This window comes from Rhinoderma darwinii, chromosome 1 (assembly GCF_050947455.1).
Source record: "Rhinoderma darwinii isolate aRhiDar2 chromosome 1, aRhiDar2.hap1, whole genome shotgun sequence".
Lineage (NCBI taxonomy): Eukaryota > Metazoa > Chordata > Amphibia > Anura > Rhinodermatidae > Rhinoderma > Rhinoderma darwinii.
The window spans coordinates 501,429,735-501,454,405 of record NC_134687.1 but is presented as its reverse complement, the minus strand read 5'-3'; the positions used below and the strand labels follow the sequence as shown (position 1 = coordinate 501,454,405).

The 24,671-nt window shown below is 44.9% G+C and overlaps 1 protein-coding gene across 2 annotated transcripts in view; it reads right to left on the bottom strand.

The window, feature by feature from the left end:
* Positions 1-3,962, bottom strand: part of MARCHF3 (membrane associated ring-CH-type finger 3) — a 253,055-nt gene extending 249,093 nt beyond the window's left edge. For both annotated transcript variants that reach the window (XM_075835997.1, XM_075835988.1), the window contains exon 1: positions 3,210-3,962. The gene's annotated coding sequence lies outside the window, so the exon portion shown is untranslated. The remainder of the gene's footprint in view (positions 1-3,209) is intronic.
* Between the last annotated feature and the right edge of the window lie 20,709 nt (positions 3,963-24,671).

The window sequence follows — 24,671 nt, the reverse complement described above, 5'->3', positions numbered from 1 at the left end:
TGCGTAGGCTAAAGGGAACCAGCATCCCGTGGTTTTTGGCTGTAATAAATAGTGCACATTGTGGTTCAGTCTGCTTGCAGGCCGGCAGTGTTCTGCTATACTAAGAAAACAGTATTGATTTAGAAACAGACACAGACATCCATAAATGACACCTGTTTTGCTCTGTCGCTCTATCAAAAACAGCAAACTATTTGTTCAGGGAAATAGATCAATGGAGTTCAATTTAGTGTTTAGTCCCCAGGTTTGTATAGAAAGGGCTGCTAATGATTAGACCAGTGCTTCTCAAATGGTCAGGCGCCCCCCAGTTATTAGTGAGGTGGAACAGGGGACTCTGAGGGGACAAGTGATCTGCAGGCTATGGGTGCATCATCCTCTGGTTTAGCAACATAACTAACACATTCTGTGCTCATTTTCATGTTATACTTTGTTTAGCAGACAATTTATTAAGATAAATTGAGGTGATTTTTTTTTTTCATTTTTGGCCTGCACTATGACCAATGGTGAGGACCAGGAGAAAAAAATAGCAACGTCCTAGATTAGACTGCTTATACAGGATGCCAGTTACTTTACACAAAGTCCATACTAAAGCTATCCTCCTAGGGATGTTCAGCAATGTTAAAACGGTTGTCTGCCTTAGGCCGCATGCACACTTTCGTTGGCCATCGTACGGCTGCTAATTCCGGATCCGTGAAACACGGACCGCACGCGGCTGTCTTCGGTGTGCAGTCCATTGTTTCAATGAAGCAAATGAATGAAAAGGCCGAGACTGTGTAGGACCTGTCCTATTTTTGTCGGAACGGCCACACGGTTCCGTTAAAACAACGGACGTGTGCATGGCCCTATTTAAATGAATGTGTCAGGGTGCTATCCGTTAAAAAAAAAAAAAAAAAGACGGATAGCACCCTGAAGAAAAGAACTGAAGTGGGCATGTGGCCTTGCTGCTCTTGCACACGTCAGGGATCGGGCCGTGAAAAATGGTCCGTGTGTCGGTGGAAGTCCCGGCCCGACCACGGTACAAGTGAATTGGGAATCCTGGCATTATCGACATTTATGATGCTAGGAGATTCCCTGCTTCCCCACAGAACGGCCGTTCCATACCGTATGATTTTGTCCGGTACAGAACAGCAGCTCCGTGAGAAGGCAGAATCTCCTAGCATCATAAAATGTCTACAATGCCAGGAGCTCCGTTCACCTGTACTGTGGTCGGGGCAGGAAATCCACCGACACATGGACCGTTTTTCACGGCCCGATCTCGGTGGTGTTCAATAGCTGTTAGATGGCTCAATAATGCTGGCAGTTTCCCTTTAAATACATCAACAGTATGTGCACATCCACTGAAGCTATGACACTGTGCCATCTGTTCAGTCGTCTACTCCTAGGCTGCAATATTTTGTGCTTCTTTTTTGCTCTCCCCATCACAAGATACAATCAAACTCCACCATATTTTAATACATGGGATAAAAATATGCACAGAAGATAATTATAGCAACAATCAATATTCTCTTTTAGTTGCTCATTTTATTCAATGGTTTACAAATTAGTAAAATTTGTCCATATTATTATGCATACGCTTAGGACGCCGGCCTCTCTACAATTTATTATGCAGTGCATGGCTTCTCCAGCCTACAAAGTGTTAATGAGGTCCTGAAGGTCATCTGAACAGCATCCCCGTGTATGATAGGCATTAGTAGCCGCAAATCACTGCTGTTTGCAAATAAATACTCAGGGTTTCGAAGGTGACATATTACCAAGCCACACTTGGCAGAGCTCCTGTGCTAATCTGTCATGTGCATGGAGCTGAGCATTGATAAGGTGGCTCGAATGTATGAAAGCGGCTTCTAGATTACAGCTGCACGGGGCAGACTTTATATCAAATTATTAGCCAATATTTTCCAGCCAATTAGCCCTATGACAGAAAGTAGACGATGCAGGTAAGAAGATAGATGGCGGCCCTATGTTTTCTCATTTCATTCTTTACAAGTCATATATCAAAAGGTGATCGAGACACTATACCAACAATATACATTCACTTTTACATTATACCGATTTTAGCAGAAACATTTCAAGGAAGATGCAGAGTTTACGGTGTGCCATCTAGTCACCAATAGGGAAAAGAGAACATGCAGATTGGTAGAATTCACTTTGCAGTCCTGATAAATAGATCCCAATATATACATTTTGTTTACATACATTTGTACCATCTTTCCAATCAGATGCTTTTTTTTTTAAATTAAAGTTTTAACTTCGCACTGGAGCATTAACATGGAAAAGTGACAATATTATTAGCGCTGCCAACCTTATGACAGGTAGATCTAGAATAAAGACAGGAGGTGTCAGTTTTCCGACAGCCCAGAAGAACACTTCAGATGCTACAGACTGGAGTTGGCACATAGGCGTCGAAAACAAAAAGCCAAACTATTCCCAAAAGTTCAAGAAATCAAGTTCTTTTTGTAAACAGTGACTAGAAAGACCATGATACAAGTCACCGCCGACCATGTAACAGTGATTCAGTGTGATCATCACTTAAAATGTGGAGCACATTGGCACCGACTATACAACAAGAAGTGTTCATAGTCTAAACTCTTGAGGATTTCCCCGATCCTGTCAATCACCGTTGAATGTGGTGTTTTAAGAGATGGGTTGACAAGCAGAAGAAGCAGCAGCCCAGGAGCAATCTGCATTTAAAGGGCTGTAAATGATCGTAAAGTAATACAGACCTAGACGAAAGCAAGCTGTAGACCCCGACAAAGACCAGACCCCCTGCTGCGATTATTCAAGGGAGAAGTTCAAGATTAGCACAGAACTTCAGCCCCCCGCAAAGCTGGATCTGCCTGATCGGAGCATCAGGGACATGCTAAGCACTTAGACAGATGTCACAAGCTCCACATTGCGGTCACTTCCAACTACTGTAGTCATGGAATTCATATGCATAGTTACATAGGGATCCGTCAAGTTCAATCTAGGAGTCCACATAAAGGCATATGCAAAAAAAATAAAAATAATTTAAAAAAAAAACACTAGGACAATCGTGGCCAATTTTTCTTTTACATTTTCTTGACCCTACAAGGACAGTTGGATAAATTCCCTCCATCACATTTTCTTGCAGCAGCAGAAATACACAGACACCATACAAGCAAATGCAGAAACACATGTATATGTGAGCTATAGTATACAACAGAGCATAATGCACAGAAATACTAGATACTCACCCTAGAAAAGCGGCATTTATCAGCGGTGGAGGAGAACGGTGTGAATGAGCTCTTCCCTTTACACTCCTTTGATGAAACTCCTGAAGCAGAAATATAATGTAGAGATTGAGCAGCCGCAGCAGATTCCTAGCACTCACTTCCCAGGTCTTACAGCTGCCTGAGCTCTGAGCTCTGTCAATTCATTGACCTGCTGGGGAGGAGGCAGGGACTCAACTCTGATTGACACGTTCAGGAACCAATCATAGTCCATGCTCAAAGCCGACAGAAACAAAGACAGACAGTGGTTCTGTGCAAAGAGGCGGGGCGTCAGCGGGGATTCATTCACGAGTGCGAGCTGTGGGAAAGTAATGTGAGGAGGGAGGTGTGAACGGGAAGTCTTGTACAGTATGGGTTGGGGGAATGTGGACCCCTGCTGGACGCAGACGCGCGGAATGTACATGAACTGATGCTAGGCAGATTACAGGGACATTGCCAGGAGCCTCCGACTATATTACACCAAGGTCCGAATAACTGCTCATAAGGCTTCATGCACACTTCAGTCTTTTTCTTCATGGTGATATCCGTTTTTCTGACGGCTAGCACCCTCACCCATTCATTTCAATGGGGCCATGCACACTTCAGTTTTTTTGACGGTCCCGTTGCTCCGTTCCGACATTCTTTTCTTTTTCTTCCGTCCCCGGGGTTCCGTATTACGGACCTGTACATGATCCACGTTCTACCCTCTTCTGTGAGGGAAAATTTTCTTCCCATCAAGTCATGCCTGTAGGAAAGAATACCTCAGTAAGGCTACAGTGACACATAGTATATATTCCTTGTTTTTCTGCAGTGTAAAAATATGCTGTGGGAAACTATTCCTATGGGAAAAATATTCCGCAATTCAGCCAGATTTCTCAGTTTCTTGCATTGCGGAATATTTTTCTCATCGGCTTACATTATAACGTTTTCCACAGGCTAGAAAATACAAAGCAACTACGCCACATGTGACTGCGCCCTAAAGGTGAAGAGACACACGGCAGATTTTGTTGCAGAAATTTCTGAGACTTAAAGAGGCTCTGTCACCAGATTTTGCAACCCCTATCTGCTATTGCAGCAGATAGGCGCTGCAATGTAGATTACAGTAACGTTTTTATTTTTAAAAAACGAGCATTTTTGGCCACGTTATGACCATTTTTGTAATTATGCAAATGAGGCTTGCAAAAGTCCAAGTGGGTGTGTTTAAAAGTAAAAGTCCAAGTGGGCGTGTATTATGTGCGTACATCGGGGCGTTTTTAATACTTTCACTAGCTGGGCGCTCTGAAGAGAAGTAACATCCTCTTCTCTTCAGAACGCCCAGCTTCTGACAGTGCAGATCTGTGACGTCACTCACAGGTCCTGCATCGTGACGGCCACATCGGCACCAGAGGCTACAGTTGATTCTGCAGCAGCATCAGCGTTTGCAGGTAAGTCGATCTTACCTGCAAACGCTGATGCTGCTGCAGAATCAACTGTAGCCTCTGCTGCCGATGTGGCCGTCACGATGCAGGACCTGTGAGTGACGTCACAGATCTGCACTGTCACAAGCTGGGCGTTCTGAAGAGAAGAGGATGTTACTCCTCATCAGAGCGCCCAGCTAGTAAAAGTATTAAAAACGCCCCGATGTACGCACATAATACACACCCACTTGGACTTTTACTTTTAAACACACCCACTTGGACTTTTGCAAGCCTCATTTGCATAATTACAAAAATGGTCATAACGTGGCCAAAAATGCTCGTTTTTTAAAAATAAAAACGTTACTGTAATCTACATTGCAGCGCCGATCTGCTGCAATAGCAGATAGGGGTTGCAAAATCTGGTGACAGAGCCTCTTTAAAATCAGTTCCAATAGAACAAGTCCTATCTTTCCACGAATCAGGTCAGTTTTCACGGACCCGATTCACCCGCTGAAGTGAAGACTATCGGGTGCCACTCGGATGCCGTTAAAAATGACATGGTAATTCGATTCCTCAGGTCAAGGCGATACCAATTTTTATAGTTTTTTATGTTTACTACAGTTACATAGAAAAAACTATTTGCTAAAAAAAAATTGTATTGTGTCGAAAGTTTTTAATTTTTCCGTCGATTGAGCGGTGAGGGCTTGTTTTTTGCAGGGCAGGATGTGGTTTTTATTGGTATCATTTGTGGTACTTGCAACTTTTTGATCACTTGATCATATTTCATTCAATTTTTTTGAGGGGAAGCAAGGTGACCAAAAAACAGCAATGCTTGCATGGTGGGTTAAATAACGTGATATTTTAATAGTTCTGACTTTTAAGCCGTTAGTGACCGCCCCATAGTGTTTTTACAGCGACCACTAACGGGCTGTGTTCCGATGCAATAGCCTTTCTACGGCGCTGCATGGGAATAAATAAACAGAGCAAGGAGCCGTTAAGGCTGGGTTCACACGACCTATTTTCAGACGTAATGGAGGCGTTTTACGCCTCGAATTACGTCTGAAAAAACGGCTCCAATACGTCGGCAAACATCTGCCCATTGCTTGCAATGGGCTTTACGATGTACTGTGCCGACAACCTGTCATTTTACGCGTCGCTGTCAAAAGACGGCGCGTAAAATTACAGCCTCGTCAAAAGAAGTGCAGGACACTTCTTGGGACGTAATTGGAGCCGTTTTCTCATAGACTCCAATGAAAACAGCTCTAAAAACGGCTGTGAAAACGCCGCAAAAAACGCCACGAAAAACGTGAGTTGCTCAAAAAACGTCTGAAAATCAGGGGCTGCTTGAAAACAGCTCCGTATTTTGAGAAGTTTTTGACTCTACGTGTGAACATACCCTAAGTCTCCCTGCTCTCAGATACCAGAGGTAGCTGAGAGCAGGGAGCAGCCCTGCTTGAACGGGCGAGATCGATATCAGTATCGATCTCGCTCATTTAACCCTTTAGATGCGGCGCTCAATAGCGAGCGCTGCATCTGAGTGGTTTTGGAGAGAGGGAGGAAGCTCCCTCTCTCCCCCCACCGGCACCCTGCGTGTGATCGCAGGGTGTCGGTAACTTCTATGGCAGACGGGGGCCTAATAAAGGCCCCCAGGTCTGCCCCAGTTAATGCCTGCTAGGCCATGCCAGAGGCTTGGCTTAGCAGATGCCTGTCCGTTTTACACGGACAGGCAGTAATACACTGCAATACAGAAGTATTGCAGTGTATTATAAAAGCGATCGGACGATCGCATAGTGAAATTCCCTAGTGGGACTGGTAAAAAAAAGTAAAAAAATAAAGTTTAATAAAGTTAATAAATAAAAAAGTTAAATAAAAATGTAAAACTCACTTTTTCACCATTTCTTTCTTAAAAAAATATAAGTAAAAAAGTTATGCATATTTAGTATCGCCACATCAGTAACAACCCCCACTATAAAGTTATTACATTATTTAACCCAATCGGCGAACGCTGTAAAAAAGAAAATAAAAAAGAATCCAAAAATTGCTGTTTTCTCTGAATCCTGCCTTAAAAAAAATGTGATAAAAAGTGATCAAAAAGTCGCATGTACTCCAAAATGGTACCAATAAAAACTACAAAAAAAAGCCCTCATACAGCAGCATCGGCGGAAAAATAAAAAAGTTATGGCTCTTCAAATATGGAGACACAAAAACAAATAATTTTGAAAAAAAAGAGGAGATTTTACTGTGTAAAAGTAGTAAAACATACAAAATCTATATAAATTTGGTATTGTTGCAACCGTAACAACCCGCTAAATAAGGTTATTGTATTATTTAAACCACACGGTAAACGGCGTAAATTTAGGACGCAAAAAAGTGTGACAACATTGCGGGGTTTTTTCTATTACCCCCAAAAAAAGTTAATCAATAAATTATATGTACCCCAAAATGGTGCTATTAAAAACAACAACAGCTATACAGCTATGTCGAAGCAAAAATAAAAAAGTTATAGCTCTTGGAATGCGACAATGGAAAAACGTAAAAAATAGCTTGGTCATTAAGGTTTAAAATAGGCTGGTCAATAAAGGGTTAAAGACGCTGCACTATCAATAATGTTCACTCTTTTTATTGCTTACATATTTTTTTGTGAAAAATGGGAAAAGCGGTACTTTTTAATACTTCTGTATTGCAGTGTATTGCCTTTATCTGTGCTATTAAGCCTTTCCGATGGCAAAGCTTAAAAATAGAAGGCAGACAATTAGGCCTTCAATAAGTGGCGTAACTACTGCTTTAGCAGCCATAGCGGTTGCTACGGGGCCCACAGCATGAGGGGGACTGTGCCGCCCGCACGGGCCCCCCCATGCCAAGTGTCGCTGATAGCAGCCACAATGGCCGCTAAAGCGGTTGCGACGCCACATTCAATAGTATCTGCATCCTTAGGACGCAGATACCATTGTACACTATGGCAGAGCAGGAAGGTATCCCCCCTGCTTTAGCAGCCATAGCGGTTACTACGGGGCCCACAGCATGAGGGGGACTGTGCCACCCGCACAGGCCCCCCCATGCCAAGTGTCGCTGATAGCAGCCACAATGGCCGCTAAAGCGGTTGCGATGCCACATTCAATAGTATCTGCATCCTTAGGACGCAGATACCATTGTACACTATGGCAGAGCAGGAAGGTATCCCCCCGGCTCTGCCATTTACTAGGCTACAGGCCACTTCCGGCCTGCAGCCTATCAGACGCAGGGATCCCTGCACAGGCCAGCATGATGACATCACTGGGTCACGCCAGCCTACATAAGGATCCTGTCGGCATTGAGGAGCAGCTGCATTCATCGCGGGAATGGGGCCTAGGGGAGTATATATATTTTTTGTTTTATTTGTTTGGGGGCGAAATATGACGCTATCTACAGGGGGGTTGTATGGCGCTATCTACAGTGGCACTATCTACAAGGGGGAGGTGGGGGTTCTATCAACAAGGGTGGGCTGTATGGCACTATCTACAGGGTGGGCTGTATGGCACTGTCTACAAGGGGGAGGTGGCGGCTGCTGTAAAAAAGGGAGGGCTGTATGGCACTATCTCAGGGGGGGCAGGCGGGGCATGTGCCCCGGGCGCAACTTAGAGGGGGGCGCCAGGGCCGCACCGTCCATGACGGCGGTCTGCTGCCTCTCTGAGGGGTCAGCGGCGCCACTGAAACCAGCCACCGCCACCCCCTCCTGCACTATAATTGTACCTGCATCTATAGGACACAGACATATTATTTATTATTTCTTACTACACATCCCATGCACCACACACCACTCCCCTCAAGACTAGTGGGAGTGGCTATTATTATTTAAAGCACCTGCTCGCACTTTCATCAGCATTTCTGGCCTGGCTGTGTCCATTTGTAAGTATGGCCTTTTTCGGTGTTTTTGTATATGTCCCTGTGTTTTTATCGGTTCTGTTTGTGCATCAGGAACGTTCTGTTCCAGTTTAGGAGTTAGGGACTCGCAAGTCTGGGGATCCTTGTCGTGGATTGCGAGCTTGCGTCCTTTTGGCCAAAATGATTACCAATACCCCAGGTATTTTTCATTATTATGTATATTCGCTTCTCTTGGACACAGCCGGGTCTTTGATGCTGGGAGAGCATGGTGTGTTGTTGTTTGGCATAGCAAGCAGGGTAGCCCGCTCTATGAATTATCAAGGCGTCACAAATAGGCTTCTACCTGGCTATACACGTTGTGCCTCATGACGTACACACTATCCCTCCATGTTTCACTCACTTGCACCCCATTATCCATTTATTTCTATTGAGGCACTTCATTTATTACTGCCCCCTATATTTCACTTATAGTATTACACTTGCACACACACTATTCATTTATTATTTCTTACTACACATCCCATGCACCACACACCACTCCCCTCAAGACTAGTGGGAGTGGCTATTATTATTTAAAGCACCTGCTCGCACTTTCATCAGCATTTCTGGCCTGGCTGTGTCCATTTGTAAGTATGGCCTTTTTCGGTGTTTTTATCTATAGGACACAGGTACAATTAGAAGCAATGAATGGCCGGGTACGTTCCGTGTCCGGCCATTCAGTGCCTTTCTACGAGTGAAGTGGCGCGATACTTTGTGCCGCTTGTGTCGTTGAAAGGCGCTGATTGACAGGGAAAGTCCTTGTGCCCTGCCAATCAGCGCCTTTCATAGACGCAAGCGGCGCGATCACGTCATCGCGCTGCTTGTGTCATTCAACCCCAGGAGACCTGCGCAGAAGAGAGCAGGTCTCCATTGCTGCCGGACTGCGCGGGAACGGGATTAAGGTGAGTTTGTATAGTTTTGTTTTTTTATCCGAATAAAAAAGTGTGGGGGATTATCTACGGGGGCGTGGGGTGGCGCTATCTACGGGGGGGGGGGGCTATATAATGGGGTGGGCTATATGTGGAGCACTATATACAGGTGTGGGCTATATCTACAGGGAGGCTATATACAGGGGTGGGCTATCTGTGGAGCACTATATATAGGGGTGGGCTATATGTGGAGCACTATATACAGGGATGGGCTATATCTACAGGGGGGCTATATACAGGGGTGGGCTATATCTACAGGGGGGCTATATACAGGGGTGGGCTATCTGTGGAGCACTATCTACAGGGGGCTCTATAGCAGGCACTATCTACAGGGGGCACGGTGTGTGTGTGTGTGTGTGTGTGTGTGTGACACAGTGTATGGCGCTATTATATTTAGGGGCGTAGTGTGTGGTATAATGAGAACTTTATCTTTGTTTATAGGTGTAGAAATGTTTGAAAAGTGAGCAGCTGAAGACATCTGAGTAGCAAACTGCAGAAATGGGCTGTGACCGGGAGAAGTCATCATAGATGTCTGGACCGGATGGAGAAAAATAACTAGAATCTGAGACGTCACTGGTGAGTCACTTAATTTAACTGTTTATTCTGCCTCTAATCAGCACTGTAGTCTCTGTATGATCTGCAGCGAGATGATGGGTGGTATGATTATGATATGATTTTTTTTGTGAAACAGCAACTCCCAGTATATCCTTACCATTGTTCGGGCCATGCTGGGAGCTGGACACAATTTAGTGCAAACCTATACGGCAGGAGTTGCACGAAACTGAGCTGTATTTATACTTGTGTTGTATATATGTACTGAGCTTGGTTCTGATACTATATATATGTACTGAGCTTGGTTCTGGGGCTGTATTTATGTACTGAGCTTGGCCCTGGAGCTGTATTTATGTACTGAGCTTTGTTCTGGTATTGTATATATGTAATGAGCTGTGTTCTGGTGCTGTATATATGTAATAAGCTTTGTTCTGGTGCTGTATACTGTATATGTACAGAGCTTGGTACTGGAGCTGTATTTATGTACTGAGCTTTGTTCTGATGCTGTATTTATGTACTGAGCTTGGTTCTGGTGTTGTATATATGTAATGAGCTTGTTCTGGTGCTGTATATATGTAATGAGCTTGGTTCTGGTGCTGTGTATAGAACTATATTGCTTGTAAAATGTACAAATGTTTTTATGCTCGCGTTGTATTAAAAAAAATGTGGAAAAGAAATGACACGTCATTGATTGGTAGAGAAAACAAACATGGCGAGGGGGAAGGAGATGTCGGGAAAGAGGTTGGGGGGGCACCAAACTGAATCTTTGCCCCGGGTGCTGGAGAACCTAGCTACGCCTCTGCACTATCTACAGGGGGGGGCTGTATAGCACTATGTACAAGGTGGGAGCGCTATCTACAGGGGCGGCCGTATAGCACTATGTACAAGGTGGGGGCTCTATCTACAAGGGGGGTTGTGTGGCACTATCTACAATGGGGCGCTGTGTGGCACTATCTACAAGGGTAGGTGGGAGTCACTATCTACAGGGGGGGGCTGTATGGCACTATCTATAAAGGGGGCTGTATGGCACTATTTACAGGGGGAAGAGTGGCACTACCTACAAGGGGGGTGACACTTTCTACAGGGGGGGGGGGCGGTATAGCCATGTCTACAGGGGGACTGTATAGCACTGTCTACAGGGGGGCTGTATGGAACAATTTACAGGGTGGGCTGTATGGCACTATCTACAGGGGGCTGTATGGCACAATCTACTGGGGGCTGTATGGCACAATCTACTGGGGGCTGTATGGCACTATCTGCAAGGAGGGCTGTATGACAGTATCTACAGAGCGGTATATGGCACTACAGGGTGAAGCTGTATGGCACAATCTACAGGGGGCTGTATGGCACAATCTACAGGGGGGCTGTATGGCACTATCTACAGAGGGGCTGTATGGCACTATCTACAGAGGGGCTGTATGGCACTCTACAGGGGGCTGTATGGCACTATCTACGGGGGGCTGTATGGCACTATCTACAGGGGGGGGGCTATATGGCACTATCTACAGGGTACGGCTGTATGGCACAATCTACAGGTGGTGTATGGCACAATCTACAGGAGGGCACTATCTAAAGGGGGACACTATCTACAAGGGGCGGCTGTGTGTAGCACCCAGGGGAGGGGGGGCCCAGTCAAAACTTTGCTATGGGGCCCACTGTGTCCTAGTTACGCCCCTGCTTTCAATAGACCTCTGGCTGCCATGACAAGTGATCAGCACCCTGTGATTTTGTCGTAGGGGGACAGGGGGCCCCCTCTGTCTAACCGCTCGGGTTCCGTGATTACTGTTGACCGTGGCATCTGAGGGGTTAAACGGCAGGAATCAGAATTATCTCTGATCTCAGTTGTTGCAGGCGGGTGTCAGCTGTTTGAAACAGCGGCACTCGCCTTGTATGGTGCGGGCTCACCTTCTGAACTCGCGCCATATTATGATGGCGTACATCCGATGTAATGGTACCTCATATGTTGCCAAGGTGTTAAAACAATACAACAGGAGAATTACAGAGTCTTGGTAAGGCAATGAGAAACCAAATGCAATTCCCAGTATCATTATCACCTATCCACAGAATCCCACCGATCACTAGAACTGGGGTGCTGTGCCCCCATGCCTCCTTACTGCACTCCTTGCAGAGTGAGGAGGAGCGATGGACTCGGCTGTCTTTGTCACCCCCGTAGACTTTGAATGGAGCGGCAATGCGCATGCTCGTCCACTGCTCCATTCATAGGTCTCCTCACAGCGGTCTTGAAGTGCAGAGAAACAGGGGACTGGTCATTTCCAGCAGCGTGGCCCCCAGCGATCAGACATCGATCAGGTAGTCATATGGTAAAGGCTAGGGTGAGGGGCGCGAAGGCACAGTGGTGGGTGTCTTATTCTTTAATCCTGTTTAATTCACATGAATTAAGATACACATTACAGGTGCTTATTAAATGTTGATTATATCTATATATTTGATGCAACCTGCATGGTGTTGGTGCATTCTATGACTACTCTTATTCATACCCCTCTTTCTAAACACTTTTCTTAAACACATTTTGCACATCTCATGTATTCCACTTTTTTATGCAGTTTGTGACATAATTCTAATGCATTTTGCTGACAAAACGCAGTTTTTGTTCACACAATTTATCTCTACATACACTAAGCTTACCGAGAAAGAAAAATTAGAAAAAAGAGCAGGTAAAACAAAATGTGGGTTTCTCTTTTGTTGCCTTATGTTATAAACTCCTTCCCGACGTATGATGTATACTTACATCATAGCTGGGTAGGGGAAGCATTGAGCGGGCTCACGAGCGAGCTGAGCCTGCTCCATACAACGCGGGTATGTTACAGCCAAAACATCACTATAACAAGCAGGATCCTGCTTGTTAAACCCTTAGATGCCGCAGTCAATTGCGACCGTGGCACATAAAGCATTAGAAAGACGGGGGCGACCCCCTCTGACAGCCCATCAGCTCCCCCAAGACGCAATGGTTGGCTTGGCAGCTTGGGGGCCTAATGAAGCCCACCAGGTCTGCCATCTTTGTACCCCTATTAAGTCCTGACCCCAGCATGGATTAATAGGTGACTGTCATAAACACGATATACTGCAATGCATTAGTATTGCAGTATATAGTGCAAGAAATCCAACAATCGCTGATTCAAGTTCAAGGGGGACAAGTAAGAAATCATTTAAATAAAAATAATAAAATTTGAAAAAAAATCCTCTTCCCCTCTATAGCATTGAAAAAAACCCCCAAAAAAACATAATTGGTATCCCCATGTCCGTAAAAGTCTGAACTATTACAATATAACAATATTTAACACGCTTCTTATCCCACAAAAACATTGAATAAAAAGTGCATGTACTCCAAAATGGTACCATCAAAAACTACAGCTTGTAAAAATAAAAATAAGCCCTCATACCGCTCAACCGATGGAAAAATCAAAAGTTATGGCTTTCAGAATTTGGCGACACAAAATAAATTTTATTTTTTACAAATCGTTTTTTTTCCTTGTAAGAGTAGTAAAAAATAAAAAAAACTATATAAATTTGGTATCGCCGTAATTGTATTGACCCGCACAATAAATGTAAAGGATCTGCCAGACACAGCTTCTGTGTCGACGCCCGTGGGTAATCAGTCTGCACCTGCTCCTAAGTCTGATCGAGTGACACGATCTTCTACCAGTCAGGCTGGGAGGCTGAGGAGTGGGAGAGCCTATCAGAGCCTGGCCAGACGGAGCTAGCTCCCGCTCTCTGTCTATTTATAACTGCATTTCCTGCTCCTCCTTTGCCTGTGATTCTTTTCTGTTTCCTGACTCTGCTGCTCCTGCTATGATTATTGACCTTGCTTAATTTTTGACCCTGGCTTTACTGACTACGCTCCTGCTCTGCGATTTGTACCTCGTGTACTCCTGGTTTGACTCGGCTCGTTCACTACTCTTGTTGCTCACTGTGTTGCCGTGGGCAACTGCCCCATTTCCCTTAGCTTCTGTGTACCCTTGTCTGCTTGTCTGTCGTGCACTTATTGAGCGTAGGGACCGTCGCCCAGTTGTACGCCGTCGCCTAGGACGGGCCGTTGCAAATAGGCAGGGACTGAGTGGCGGGTAGATTAGGTCTCACCTGTCTGTCTCCCTACCCCGTCATTACAATAAAGTTAACATGTCGTTATAATTGCACAGTGAACACCGTAAAAACAGAGCACAAAAAAACAAAGGAAGCATCGCAGTTCTTTTTTCCCTAGTAAAAATCCGAAAAATTGCTGCGGCGGGAAGGGGTTAAATCATTTGGAAGACAAACGTTTTTATGACCTTTCCGACCTACTCTATTTTAACCCCTTCCCGACATTTGCCGTACATGTACGTCATGGAAAGTACTGACTTCCCGCATCTTGCCGTACATGTACGCCAAATGTTTGGGACCAGCTCAGAAGCTGAGCCGGTGCCATCATCACCGGATCTCAGCTGTATCTTACAGCTGACATCCGGCTGTAACGGCGGGGACCGAAATTAGCTTCGATCCCCGCCATTAACCCCTTAAGTGCAGCGCTCAAACGCGATCGCTGCACTTAAGGTGTTTGCAGCTCATCGGAACCCCAGTAATGAAATTGCCGGGGTTCCGATGGCTGCAATGGCAACCGGAGGCCTAATACTGGCCTCCCGGTCTGCCTAGCACCGAAGCCGGTCAAGATCCGCCCGGCGGCGGAGCCTGATCGGCTTCCGTAGCTGCCGGCAAGATGGCGCCGGGTCAGGACCTGATCCGGCGTCATCAACGGTGGAAGTCAGCTGTACTGTACAGCTGACATCCACCTGTAACGGCAGGAACCGGAGCTAGCTCCGATCCCTGCCATTAACCCCTTCGATGCAGCAATTGAAAGCGATTGCTGCATCGTAGCGGTTACTAGCAGATCGCCAGCCCTGACAGGCAATCGGGACTGGCGACTGCTGTTATGGCAACAGGAGACACAATGGTCTCCTGCTCTGCCATTACGGAAGCCGATTTAGGCCCCGCCGGGAGGCGAAGCCTAATCGGCTTGCTGTCAGTGAATGACTGACAGATCTAATACATTGCACTACATAGGTAGTGCAATGTATTAGAAAAAAAAATATCTGACCGTTGGAACTTCAAGTCCCCTAGTGGGACTTGAGAAAAAGTGTAAAAAAAGTGTAAAAAAAAGTGCACAAAATAAAAGTTTGAAAACAGTAAAAGTTTCAAGTAATCAAATAAAACACAATCCCCCTTTTACTCTTATCACGTCCTTTATTATTGAAAAATAATAATAAACCATATGTATTTGGTATCGCCACGACCGTAACGACCGGAGGTATCAAAATATTATATTATTTATTGCACGCGGTGAACAGCGTAAAAAAAACCGTAAAAAACGTTACCAGAGTTTCTGTTTTTTGGTCACTTTGCCCTACAAATATTAGAATAAAAAGTGATCAAAAAGTCGCACGTATCCAAAAATGGTACCTATAAAAACTATAGCTCGTCCCGCAAAAAACAAGCCCTCATACAGCTCCGTCGACAAAAAAATTAAAAAGTTATGGTTCTCACAACTTGGCGACAGAAAAAATACATTCTTTTTACAAAAGTAATTTTATTGTGCAAAAAGTTGTAAAACATGAAAAAGTTCTATAAATTAGGTATCGCCGGAATCGTACTGACCCGCAGAATAAAGTTAACATGTAATTTATAACGCATGGTGAACGCTGTATAAAAAAAAAAACGAAAAAAGCTGTGCCAGAATTGCGTTTTTTTGTTTACCTGGCATCCCAAAAAATAGGATAAAAGGTGATCAAAAAGTTGCATGTACCCCAAAATGGTACCAATAATAACTACAGCTCGTCCCGCAACAAACCAGCCCTCATACCGCTACGTCTATGAAAAATAAAATTAGTTATGGCTCCAATAAGTCAGGAAATAAAAAAATATGCAGTTGTGCCCGAGGGGAACATTTCTTCTGTTTGAAGAGGCGATTTATCAAGGACCTAAAATTAGGGAACCAGGAAGGGGAGGGCCCAAACATATCCGCTGGAAGCGACGGTGCCCGTATTATACCAGGACAACACTTTCCCAGCAAAATTCCCCAAACTACAAAGGCGCGGAGTGTGGACCAAAAGGGGGATAAGAAAGGACGCCATTTATCAGTGCGACACCGGCCTGTGCGGAAAGGATTGCTTCACAGCGTAACACACATCTATGGATTATTTTATTGTTGTTTTTACCCCATTATTATACCCCCTGACTATGCCCCTTATATACTCCGTCCGGCTTACATATGCCCTACATTATAAACGGAAACACCAGTAAGACTCCAAACAAAACTACTACCAAGCAAAATCCACGCTCCAAAAGCCAAATGGCATTTCCTCCCATCTGAACCCTACAGCGTGCCCAAACAGCAGTTTCCTTCCACATATATGGCACCGTCATACCCGGGAGAACCCTTTTAGCAATTTTTGGGGTGTGTGTCTCCAGTGGCATAAGCTGGGCACGACATATTTGCCACTGAATGGCATATCTAGGGAAAAATATAAATTTTTAATTTGCACCATCCACAGCGCATTCATTTATGGAAAAGATCTGTGGGGTGAAAATGCTCACTACACCCCTTAATAAATGCCTTGAGGGGTGCAGTTTCCATAGTGGGGTCACTTCCCAGGGGTTTATTTTTATTATTTCACATCTGAGCCTCTGCAGTTGTGAACCAATACTTTGTAAATCGCCAAATTAGGCCTCAATTTGACATGGTACCCTTTCACTCCTGAGCCTGGTCGACTGTCCAGGCAAGAGATTAGGGCCACATGTAGGGTGTTTCTAAAACCAGGAAACCCAGCATAATAATTAGAGAGATGTCTCGTTATGGGGGCACAAGCTGGGCACCACATATTGTCCACATATCTGTGGAAAAAATCCCATTTTCACTCTGCAACATCGAGTTCACACTAATTTCTACAAAACACCTGCAGGGTTAACATGCTCACTACACCCGTAGGTAAATGCATTGAGGGGTGTAGTTTCCAAAATGGGGTCACTTCTGGGGGGTTTCCACTGTTTTGGGCCCACAGGCGCCCAGAAACCAATCCAGAAACATCTGCACTCCAAATGGCGGTCCTTCCCTTCTGAGCCCTGCCGTGTGCCCAAACAGCAGTTTATGACAACATATGGGGTATTGCCATACTCGGTAGAAATTGCTTTACAAATGTTGGGTTCTTTTTTTCCTTTATTTGTTGCGAAAATGAAAAAATTTGCGCTAAAGCTACGTCTTATTGAAGAAAAAGGATTGTTTTTATTTTCACTGCCCAATTCTAATAAATTCTATGAAACATCTGTGGGGTCAAAATGCTCACTACGCCCCTAGATGAATTCCTCAAGAGGTGTAGTTTCCTAAATGGTGTCACTTTTTGGGCGTTTTCATTGTTTTTTCCCCTCAGGGGCTTTGCAAATGTGACATGGCCGCCGCAAACCATTCCTGCTAAATGTGATCTCCAAAAGCCAAATAGCGCTCTTTCCCTTCTAAGCCAAGCCGTGTGTCCAAACAGCCGTTTATTACCACATGTGGGGCATTGTTTTACTCGGGAGAAATTGCTTTACAAATTTTGTGGTGCTTTTTCTCCTTCAGTCCTTGTGGAAATGAGTAAAAATAAGCTAAACCTACATTTTCTTTGAAAAAATTTTGATTTTTATTTTCAGGGCCTACTTCCAATAATTTCTGCAAAAAACCTGTGGGGTCAAAGAGCTCACTATACCCCTAGATAATTTCCTCAATGGGTGTAGTTTCCAAAATGGGGTCACTTGTGGGGGGTTTCCACTGTTTTGTCCCCTCAGGGGCTTTGTAAATGTGACATGGCCTCCGCAAACCATTCCTGCTAAACTTGAGCTCCAAAAGCCAAATAGCGCTCTTTCCCTTCTCAGCCCTGCCGTGTCTCCAAACAACCGTTTATTACCACATGTGGGGAATTGTTTTACTCGGGAGAGATTGGTTTACAAATTTTATGGTGCTTTTTCTCCTTCAGTCCTTGTGAAAATGAGAAAAAAAATCGCTAAACCTACATTTTCTTTGAAGAAATGTTGATTTTAATTTTCACGGCCTATTTCCAATAATTTCTGTAAAAAAGCTGTGCGGTCAAAATGCTCACTGTACCCCTAGATAATTTCCTTGAGGTGTGTAGTTTCCCAGATGGGGTCACTTTTGGGGGATTTTGACTGTTTTGGCACCGCAAGAGCCCTTCAAACCTGACATGGTGCCTAAAATTTATTCTAACAAAAATAAGGCCCCAAAATCCACCAGGTGCTCCTTTGCTTCTGAGGCCGGTGCTTCAGTCCAGTAGCACGCTACGGCCACATGTGGGATATTTCCTAAAACTGCAGAAACTGGGCAACAAATATTGAGTTGCATTTCTCTGGTAAAACCTTCTGTGTTATTAAAAAAATTGTACTAAAAATTTATTTCTGCAAAAAAATATGAAATTTGTAAAATTCACCTCTACATTGCTTTAATTCCTGTGACATGTGTAAAGGGTTAAGACATTTTCTAAATGCTGTTTTGAATACTTTGAGGGGTGAAGTTTTTAAAATGGGGTGACTTTTTGGGGGTTTCTAATATATAAGGCCCTCAAAGCCACTTCACAACTGAACTGGCCCCTGTAAAAATGGCCTTTTGAAATTTTCTTGAAAATGTGAGAAATTGCTGCTAAAGTTCTAAGCCTTGTGAGGTCATAGAAAAATAAAAGGATGTTCAAAAAACGATGCCAATCTAAAGTAGACATATGGGTGATGTTAATTAGCAACAATTTTGGGTGGTATAACTGCCTGTCTTACAAGCAGATACATTTAAATTGAGAAAAATGCTAATTTTTAAAATTTTTCGCTAAATTTTGGTGTTTTTCACAATTAAATACTGAACATATCGAGCAAATTTTGCCAGTAACATAAAGTCCAATGTGTCACGAGAAAACAATCTCAGAATCGCTTGGATAGGTGAAAGCATTCCGGAGTTATTACCACATAAAGTGACACATGTCAGATTTGAAAAATGAGGCTCGGTCAGGAAGGTCAAAAGTGGCTAAAGAGGGAAGGGGTTAATGACACATTTTAGAGGGAAACTCTGGTGAACCGTATTTCTCTCTTGTAATTTTTCATACTTCATGTTTCCTGCTTAGGAATAACTTCTAATAATCACATGTAAATATTTAGCTGTAGAAGTCCTTATTACCATTCTTTTCAATGGAGAGAACATGCACGTGTGTCCTGCTCTCCACAAGTGACCGGAGCTGAAACTACCTGTTTCTTAGGATCGGTAGGTGTCCCAGCAGTTGAACCTCTATAATCAATATTTTATGACATGTCCGAATAATTTAAAACACTTTTAGGCTACGTTCACCGAGGGCGGATGCGCTGCATAAAAGTACACAGCGTATTCGCTCTGGCGGCTGCAGGGAATGCCGGACAAAAAAAACGCACCAAATTGTGGTACAGTTTTTTGGCCGGAATGTCCACTGCCGAAAACTGCACGTTAAAAAAACAAATATTTACCCTCTGACGTCCAGCAGACTGGCCTCCTTGGATGACATTTAATCCCGTGTGACTCCTGCAGCAGTCACATTGGATTAAACGTCATCCCAGGAGGCCGGCCTGGATGAAGAAGCACAGAATTCTGGGTAAGAATCTGCTATTTGTTGCGGGTTTTACCTCCCCATTGATCCAATAGGGAAAACGCGCAACACAAAAGCAGTGATTACGCAAATGCAATTAACATGCTGCGAATTTTAAAAAAAATGCACTGCAGGTACATTTCTGAGCGGTTTTTCCCCTCACCACTTACAGAACGTGTGGATGAGATTTATTCAAATCTCATCCACTTTGCTACTACTGTATTATGCTGCAGATTTTCCGCAACAAAGTCAGTTGCGGAAAATCTGCAGTATTTACGCAGCGTGCGAACTGACCTTTATTGGAAAATATCCTGAAGAAAAAATCTATTTCTGTCTTTTAAAAATGTGATATTTATTCTGTTTTGCAAAATGCTATCACTACAGAGGCCAACAGTTTTACACATGTATAAATGTAATTTATTGCAGACATGACTTGCCTTACAGAGACATTAGAATTTAGATGTTGTTCCAAAGTTGCATGCAGACAGTTAAGTAGATTCTCATATGTCTCAAATCTTTTTAGAACCTAATCAAAGTGAAGAAGGACAGGGGATCACAACCTTCTACCCCTCCAAATCTTATCACCTGTGACTTGACATTGCTGATATTTTACTTTTGTGTTCCAACCTAAGGCTCGTCCACACATCCGGAATTGTGAACAGAAAATACGCAGCAGAATACAGTAGCAGGAAAGTGGGTGAGATTTAACATCTCATCCACACGCTGCGTCGTAAAATTTCCCAACGGAAATTCACCTGTGGTGCGTATATTTCATACCGCAGCATGTCAATTCCTGAAGCGGAAGGAGGACTGAATTGCTGCAGTTTTCAGAGGAGTTGTCCTAGGCAGAGCGCTAGAAGCAGCTCTTCTCCGGGTCTCCGTCTCTGGAGAAACCCCTGACAGTCAGGGGCTTCTCCAGAGACGGAGTCCCGGAGCAGCCCGCTTCTAGCGATTGGCCTGAGACTCCTCCTCTCCTCCTGACATCACTGTAAGGGCCTTCCCCAGAGACGGAGACCCAGAGCAGAGCCGCTAGCGCTCTGCCTGGGACTCCTTCTCTCCTCCTGACATCACTGTCCATATACGGACAGTGATGCCGTGACGACAGCAGCGTCAGAACCCGGTGGCCGAGTGGGCCCCCCCAAGGGTTGTGGGCCCAGGCACTGGCCTGGGTTTGCCGGGTGCTGACACCGGCCCTGGTTTTACCCTATATTGCCTGATGCAATAAATTGCAAGAAATTAGCTTGCCTTTACTTAAAAAGGTTTTTCCATGATAGACACTAATGACTCCTGATATAAATGTGTTATAAATGTCTGATGGGAGATGAAGAGACATCTGAGTGCACCACCTCTCTATTGAGTATGAAAACATGCATGTGTGTCTTGGTCGAAATTGAAACCATCCCGTTCTCAGTAACAAATGTCTAAGGCCTCGTTCACACCTGCATTCGGCTTTCCATTTTTCTGCTCCGTCAGAGGAGCAGAACAACGATAAAAACAGAAGCGCCGGTTCTGTTGCATGATGAACACCACCGGCGGCCAACGGAACTCACTGACTGTTATGGGTTCCGTTGGGTTGTCCATGGGTTTTACTGAAAACTGACTGCGACGGAACCTTTGCACAATGGAGATGAACGTAAACCATTTGCACCGGATCCATCACCATTGAAATCAATGGTGATGCAAACAGAAACCTATGGTTTCCGTTTGTTTCAGTCAGGGTTCCGTTTATGGGCTCCCCTGACGGAAAGCTCTGACGGAACGCTTGAACGGAGCCCTGACACAGATGTGAACGAAGCCTAAAACTGCCCATACACATTAGATAAATGTCTGCAGGATCTGGTGACAATATAATGTATATGGTCACGCCGACTGCCACCCGATTGCAGATGTTAGGAAAAACAAGTATTGGACTTGTTGAATTTCAGCAAGCCTTCATCCTGCCAGGACTTCGTGAGATAAGTCGCTGTTAGGTCGGATTCACACAAGCGTGTGAGTTTTGCGCACGCAAAAAATGCGGTGTTTTGCGTGCGCAAAAGGCACTTAACAGCTCCGTGTGTCATCACCATAAGATGCGCGGCTGCGTGCTTTTCGCGCAGCCGCCATCATAATGACACTCTGTTTGGATTTTTTTTAAACAGAAAAGCACGTGGTGCTTTTCTGTTTACATTCATAGTTTTACAACTGTTGCGCGAATCACGCGCGTCACACGGAAGTGCTTCCGTGTGGTGCGCGTGATTTTCATGCACCCATTGACTTCAATGGGTGCGTGATGCGCGAAATACGCACAAAGAACGGACATGTCATGACTTTTACGCAGCGGACTCACGCTGCGCAAAAATCACTGACAGTCTGCACGGCCCCATAGACTTATATAGGTCCGTGCGAGGCACGTGAAAATCACGCACGTTGCACGGACGTATATCACGTTCGTCTGAATAAGCCCTTACAATGGTCTGGTAGCAGCTTGTTTCCCTCTGCTTATTGAAAGGACATGTACGCTCGGTCAAGCGTGCTTGTTTATAGGGAGGGTCAGGGGAGATAGCTGTGGCTGAACCAGTGTTCAGTCAACAGCTATCTCATGTGTATGGCCAGCTTAATACCTTCAATAGATAAACAGGTGCTAATCTGTTGTGAGTGGCCACACAAACCACAAGCATTAGCAGACGATGGAGCATAACAAGTGCACTCATAGTGTATTTTTTTTTATAAATGATACAACAATATATTACAACTAAAGAGCAATTTGATCACTATGTAATTTATTTTTCTGTAACAGGAGACTCATCTCTCAGTCTACTTGCCGCTTTAATTAAACTCTTAATGACTTGGCTTCTTTTGGCTTTATTGATCAGTTTCACAATTTTTTTTATTAATGTACTATTTTTATTAAAAAAATATATGTTTTCTACATAAGTGCTATTAGAACTCAGCGTGTAAAAATGACAAGTGTAAGTTTTCCACATGTTTTGTATGTGACACCAGTTTATTAATTTCCTATCTCCTAACTAATCTAATAAGCGCTATGATGTACTGTATAGAACATTAAAGAGACTCTGTCACCAGTTTAATAATTCCCTATCTCGTAACTAATCTGATAACTACAGTGTGATTTGTTTTCAAAAACTTTTATTATTTGCAAAGTTATGAGCATTTTTCTAAATATACTACTTTGGCTACACTTGCCAAATGGGAGGTAACTGTAAAGGATCTGCCAGGCACAGCTTCGGGGTTAACTCCCAGAACTAATCAGTCAGCACCTGAGAATACATCCCTGAGACTGACTCCTGCTTCCACCATTCAGGCTGGCAGGCTTAGGAGTGGGAGAACCTATCGTAACCTGGCCAGACTCAGCTAGCTCCCGCCCTCGGTCTATTTAAGCCTGCACTTCCTGTCCCTCGGTGCTTGTGATTCTTTCCTTGTGGTTTCCTGGCCCAGCTACAGCTCCTGCTATTTTTGATCCTGCTCCATACAGACCCTGGCTTACCGACTACTCTTCTGCTTTTCGTTTTGTACCTCGCACACTCCTGGCTTGACTCGGCTCGTTCACCACTCTGGTTGCTCACGGTGTTGCCGTGGGCAACGGCCCCTTTTTCTTGCTTGTGTTCCTTTGTATGTTTGTCGTGTTTGTCGTGCACTTACTGAGCGCAGGGACCGCCGCCCAGTTGTACCCCGTCGCCTAGGGCGTGTCGTTGCAAGTAGGCAGGGACAGAGTGGCGGGTAGATTAGGGCTCACTTGTCCGTCTCCCTACCCCCTGCCATTACATAATCACAAGCCCATACCTAGTCTACCCCTGGTCCCTGACACCACTATGGATCCCCGTGAGACCCTGGCTCAGCAAATGCAGGGTCTCTCCCTACAGGTCCAGGCCCTGGCTCAGAGGGTCAACCAGCCTGATGCTACCCTGGTAGTTCCCCTCACCGCACCTCTTGAACCCCACCTCAAGTTGCCCGACCGGTTCTCAGGGGACCGGAGGGCTTTTCTCTCCTTTCGGGAGAGTTGTAGGCTTTACTTTCGTTTAAAGCCTCATTCCTCAGGTTCTGAGAGCCAGCGGGTGGGTATAATTATGTCCCGGCTCCAGGAAGGGCCCCAAGAGTGGGCCTTCTCCTTGGCTCCTGACGCCCCTGAACTTTCCTCCGTTGATTGTTTCTTTTCTGCTCTCGGACTTATTTATGACGAGACTGACAGGACTGCCTTTGCCGAGAGTCAGCTGGTGACCTTACGTCAGGGTAAGAGACCTGTTGAGGAGTATTGCTCTGACTTTCGGAAGTGGTGCGTAGCTTCTCGGTGGAATGACCCTGCCTTAAGGTGCCAGTTTAGGTTGGGTCTGTCGAATGCCCTGAAAGACCTGCTAGTTAGCTATCCCTCTTCTGACTCCCTAGACCAGGTTATGGCTTTAGCGGTACGACTTGACCGACGTCTCAGGGAACGACAACGTGAACGTTTATGTGTTTTCTCCTCCGACTCCCCCATGATGCCTCCCGAAGCTCCGTTGCTTCGTTCCTCCCCGAAAGATTCAGAGATACCTATGCAACTCGGGGCCTCCGTGTCCCCCCAACAACGTAGAGAATTCCGCAGGAAGAATGGTCTCTGCTTCTACTGTGGGGACGACAAGCATCAAGTGAACAACTGTCCTAAGCGTAAGATTGCAGCCAGAGAACTTCCGCGTCTAAGTGATCATCGGGGAGGTCACTTGGGCGCACAGGTATTTCCCGTAAATATGAAACGTACTAAGATCTTGCTTCCCTTTCAGGTCTCTTTTGGTGGTAGGTCTGCTATCGGCAGTGCCTTCGTGGATTCAGGGTCCTCTACTAATATCATGTCTGTGGAATTTGCTATGTCCCTTGCTATGCCTCTGATTGATTTGCCTAAACCTGTCCCGGTAGTGGGTATCGACTCCACTCCTCTTGCTAATGGTTATTTTACACAGCATACCCCTGTTTTTGAACTCCTTGTTGGCTCCATGCATTTGGAGCAATGCTCTGTACTGTTGATGCAGGGATTATCGTACGATTTGGTTCTAGGTCTTCCCTGGT